Source organism: Aegilops tauschii, chromosome 7, assembly GCF_002575655.3.
Source record: "Aegilops tauschii subsp. strangulata cultivar AL8/78 chromosome 7, Aet v6.0, whole genome shotgun sequence".
Classification (NCBI taxonomy): Eukaryota; Viridiplantae; Streptophyta; class Magnoliopsida; order Poales; family Poaceae; genus Aegilops; species Aegilops tauschii.
The window spans coordinates 449165578-449171533 of NC_053041.3; positions in this window are offsets into that span (position 1 = coordinate 449165578).

Below are 5956 nucleotides of genomic sequence, written 5' to 3' on the forward strand. Positions count from 1 at the left end.
AAAAGTGATAACCCGAAGGCTGCTTCAAAGTCTTGGATATGTTCCAAGGTAATTGATTGGGTAAAAGAAGATCCTAGTGTGACATCAATGGAGCTACGAAGGAGGTTGCATGACAAGTACAAGATTTGGATCCGTTATGACAAAGTTTACCGTGGAAGAGAGCTAGCATCGATGAGGTTGTTTGGAAATTGGATGATTCATTTGACAAGTTATATGCTTGGAAAGCTGAAATTGAAAAGAGATCTCCTGGAAGCATAGTGGCCATTGATCACATGGAGTACAAAGGAAAAAAAGGTTTGTGAGGATGTTTGTTGCATTCAAGCCTTTGTGTGATGGGTTTTTGGCCGGCTGCCGACCATACTTGGTAATTGATAGTACTCATTTGACTGGGAAGTATAGAGGTCAGCTAGCAACTGCTTGTGCCGTTGATGGGCACAATTGGTTGTACCCTGTTGCTTATGCAATCATTGACTCAGAAACAACAGAAAGTTGGGATTGGTTCATGGAGAAGCTTCATCAAGCTATTGGTTGTCCACCTGGACTTGCAATCTGTTTGGATGCAGGAAAAGGGATTGATAGTGCAATTGAAGAGGTGTATAAGTATATTGAACATAGGGAATGCATGCGCCACTTGGTTGTCAACTTTAAGAAAAAAATTCATGGTAAAGTATTTGATGACCATATGTGGCCAGCAGCTTATTCATGGACTCCAGAAGCTTTCGAAGCCCACATGGCAGCCATACATGAGAAAAAACCTAAAGCAATAGAGTACTTGACAAGGTACCATAGTAGGCTTTGGTCCAGGAGCAAATTTTCCACTTCCTCAAAGGTGGATTATGTGACAAACAATCTGGCCAAGTGCTTCAACAACTGGATTAACAAGCACAAGGGCATGATGTTGTTTCAGTTGGTGGACAAAATTAGAAGGAAGATATTACTCAAGATGGAGAAGAGGAGGAGGATTGCCAATAAATTGGAAGGCCATCGTATACTACCTAGTGTCATGAAAGAGTTGAATGCAAAGAGTAGAGGGTTGGACATAGAGTATGAGAGGATTGACCACATGAAAGCAGAGGTGAGTGAGGGTAGTGAAGATGGCAAGCGACATGTTGTGGATCTGGACATGAGGACATGCACATGTAGAGAATTCCAAGTATCAGGGAAGCCTTGCAAGCATGCCATTTCCTTCATCACCGGAATTAGAGGGGTCACTATAGAAGACTTTGTTGATGATTACTATAGTGTTGCCAAGTTCGCAGCAGCATATACTCCTGTAATGCCGGGGCTTACTGATGCATCTCAATGGCCAAAGAAAACCCATGAATTCTTTTTGCACCCTCCAATCCTTCGAAGGGCTCCAGGGAGGCCAAAAGTAGAGAGGCACAAGAGTGGTGCTGAGCATAGCAAGAGCAAGAGAAGAAAAGGACAACATCAGTGCCCAATTTGCAAAGACTATGGTCATAGATGGCAAGGTTGCAAAAATGCTGATCCAGATGCAAAAGAAGCGTATGCTGATGTGGCAAAAGAAAGAAGGTAAGAGTGTAATTTTGTTAACAATTCTCATGCATATAACAATGCTAATGTTCTTTTGGTCATGTAGGGAAAAAAGAAATAAATCCAAAGTTGCAGCAAGGAGTGGTGACGCTAATACTCAAGCAATCGAAGGTACCCAACCAACGCTGCCCCTTCCATGTTCAACTACCAACCCAAGTGAAGTAGATGTGGTGAAGTCAACATCATCTAAGACTACATCATCTAAATCTGTGAGGTAAATGACACCTTAGTTTTCAAGATTATATTGTGCTTCTCTTTTGCAATCATATCATCTACTTATACATGAATTGTTAATTTAGGTCAAAAACCGGTTTGAACCAAATTGAGAGCACCTCAATGGAAATTGCGTCAACACCAAAGCGGCGCAAGGACAAGTCGAAGGCAAAGGTGATCCCAGCTGCAGCGGACAGCCCCGCAATGGCCACTCGAAGCAAGAAAAGGCAACCAAACAGCCCTGCGATGGCCACTCGTAGCAAGAAAAAACTGAAAGTGGTAACTTGTTTCTTTCTATGACATTTGTGGACTTGTTTTCTTGCACTGGACATTGGTCTCTTTTGTGCATTTCAATTTCTTGTACTGGACAGACATTGGTCTCTTTTATGCATTTCAATTTCTTGTACTGGACATTGGTCTCTTTTATGTCACAATACTTATGCCTTTTCTCTCTTATTTTATAAGGTTTACATGAAGAGGGAGAATGTCGGCAGCTGGAATTCTGGGCTAGAAAAGGAGCAAATATTAGAGACCTATTCTGCACAACTCCAAAAGTCTTGAAACTCCACGAAAGTCAGTTTTGGAATATATTAAAAATATCAGGCGAAGAAAGCACCAAAGGGGGGCCACCCACCGTCCACCAGGGTGGAGGGCGCGCCCTACCCCCTGGGCACGCTCCCTGCCTCGTGGGCCACCTGGCAGCCCCCCGATGCCCATCTTCTGATATAAGGTGTCTTCTACCCTGGAAAAAATAAGAGAGAAGCTTTCGGGACGAAGCACCGCCGTCTCGAGGCGGAACCTGGCGAAACCAATCTAGGGCTCCGGTGGAGCTGTTCTGTCGGGGAAACATCCCTCCAGGAGGGGGAAATCGTCACCATCGTCATCACCATCGATCCTCTCATCGGGAGGGGGTCAATCTCCATCAACATCTTCACCAGCACCATCTCCTCTCAAACCCTAGTTCATCTTTTGTATCCGATCTTTGTCTCAAAACCTCAGATTGGTACCTGTGGGTTGCTAGTAGTGTTGATTACTCCTTGTAGTTGATGCTAGTTGTTTATTTGGTGGAAGATCATATGTTCAGACCCTTTATGCATATTAATACCCCTCTGATTATGAACATGAATATGATTTGTGAGTAGTTACGCTTGTTCCTGAGGACATGGGAGAAGTCTTGTTATAAGTAGTCATGTGAATTTGGTATTCGTTCGATATTTGATGAGATGTATGTTGTCTTTCCTCTAGTGGTGTTATGTGAACGTCGACTACATGACACTTCACCATTGTTTGGTCCTAGAGTAAGGCATTGGAAAGTAATAAGTAGATGATGGGTTGCTAGAGTGACAGAAGCTTAAACCCTAGTTTATGTGTTGCTTCGTAAGGGGCTGATTTGGATCCACATGTTTCATGCTATGGTTAGGTCTACCTTAATTCTTCTTTCGTAGTTGCGGATGCTTGTGAGAGGGGTTAGTCACAAGTGGGATGCTTGTCCAAGGAAGGGCAGTACCCAAGCACCGGTCCACCCACATATCAAATTATCAAAGTAAAGAACGCGAATCATATGAGCATGATGAAAACTAGCTTGACAATAATTCCCATGTGTCCTCGGGAGCGCTTTCCTTTATATAAGAGTTTGTCCAGGCTTATCCTTTGCTAAAAAAAGGATTGGTCCACCTTGCTGCACCTTGTTTACTTTTTTTACTTGTTACCCGTTACAAATTACCTTATCACAAAACTATCTGTTACCGATAATTTCAGTGCTTGCAGAGAATACCTTACTGAAAACTGCTTGTCATTTCCTTCTGCTCCTCGTTGGGTTCGACACTCGTACTTATCGAAAGGACTACAATAGATCCCCTATACTTGTGGGTCATCAGAGACAACGCACAAATCATCAATACCTGCACAAACAATCAAACACTTGCACCCAACGCGATAAAGGGTTGTCAATCCCTTCACGGTCACTTGCAAAAGTGAGATCTGATAGCGATAGATAAAACTAAACAAAAGATAAAGTAAATAATTTTGGGTTTTTTGGTTTATAGATCGAAAAGTAAAAGATTGCAAAACAGTAGATCGGAAACTTATATGATTGAAAATAGACCCGGGGGCCATAGGTTTCACTAGAGGCTTCTCTCAAGATAGCAAATAATACGGTGGGTGGACAAATTACTGTCGAGCAATTGATAGAAAAACGCAAAGTTATGACGATATCTAAGGCAATGACTATGTAATATAGGCATCATGTCTGTGTCAGGTAGACCGACTCCTGCCAGCATCTACTACTATTACTCTACACATCGACCGAGTCCTGCCTGCATCTAGAGTATTAAGTTCATGAAGAACAGAGTAACACTTTAAGTAAGATGACATGATGTAGAGGAATAAACTCAAGCAATATGATGTAAACCACATCTTTTTATCCTCGATGGCAACAATACAATACGTGCCTCGCTGCCCCTTCTGTCACTGGGAGAGGACACCGCAAGATTGAACCCAAAGCTAAGCACTTCTCCCATTGCAAGAAAAACCAGTCTAGTTGGCCAAACTAAACCGATAGTTCAAACAGAATTACAAATATATCAAATCATGCATATAAGAATTCAGAGAAGATTCAAATAATATTCATAGATAAGCTGATCATAAATCCACAATTCATCGGGTCTCGACAAACATGCCACAAAAGAAGATTACATCGGATAGATCTCCAAGAACATCGAGGAGAACATGGTATTGAGAACCAAAGAGAGAGAACAAGCCATCTAGCTACTAGCTATGGACCCATAGGTCTGTGGTAAACTACTCACGCTTCATCGGAAGGGCAATACAGGTGATGTAGAAGCCCTCCATGATCGAATCCCCCTCCGGCAGGATGCCGGAAAAGGCCCCGAGATGGGATCTCATGGGAATAGAAGGTTGCGGCAGTGGAAAAGTGTTTTCGTGGATGCTTCTGGTGGTTTGGGAATATATGTGAATATATAGGAGGAAGATCTAGGTCAGGGGGTCACCGAGGGGCCCACAAGGTAGGAGGGAGCGCCCTACCCCCTAGGCGCGCCCTCCACCCTTGTGGCTGCCTCGTGGCTCTTCTAACTTGCACTCCAAGTCTCCTGGGTGTCTTCTGGTCGAAGAAAAATCATCGTGAAGGTTTTATTCCGTTTGCACTCCGTCTGGTATTCCTTTTCTGCGAAGCTCAAAAACAAGGAAAAACGGAAACTGGCACCGGGCTCTAGGTTAATAAGTTACTCCCAAAAATAATATAAAATAGCATATTAATGCATATAAAACATCCAAAACAGATAATATAATAGCATGAAACAATAAAAAATTATAGATACGTTGGAGACATATCAAGCATCCCCAAGCTTAATTCCTGCTCGTCCTCGAGTAGGTAAATGATAAAAACAGAATTTTTGATGTGGAATGCTACCTAACATATTTATCCATGTAATTTTCTTTATTGTGGCATGAATGTTCAGATCCATAAGATTCAAAACAAAAGTTTAATATTGACATGAAAACAATAATACTTCAAGCATACTAACAAGGCAATTATGTCTTCTCAAAATAACATGGCCAAAGAAAGCTTATCCCTACAAAATCATATAGTCTGGCTATGCTCCACCTTCATCACACAAAATATTCAAATCATGCACAATCCAGATGACAATCCAATCAATTGTTTCATACTTTTGGTGTTCTCAAACCTTTTCAACTTTCACGCAATACATGAGCGTGAGCCATGGACATAACACTATAGGTGGAATAGAATATGGTGGTTGTGGAGAAGACAAAAAAGAGGGAGATAGTCTCACCGTATTAATGGGGTATCGAGATGCCCATCAATAGATATCAATGTGAGTGAGTAGGGATTGCCATGCAATGGATGCACTAGAGCTATAAGTTTATGAAAGCTCAAAAGAAAACTAAGTGGGTGTGCATCCAACTTGCTTGCTCATGAAGACCTAGGGCAATTTGAGGAAGCCCATCCTTGGCATATACAAGCCAAGTTCTATAATGAAAATATCTCACAAGCATATGAAAGTGACAACATAGGAGATTCTCTATCATGAAGATCATGGTGCTACTTTGAAGCACAAGTGTGAAAAAAAGAATAGTAACATTGCCCCTTCTTTCTTTTTCTCTCATTTTTTTGTTTGGCTTCTTTGGCCTCCCTTTTTTCTCACATGGG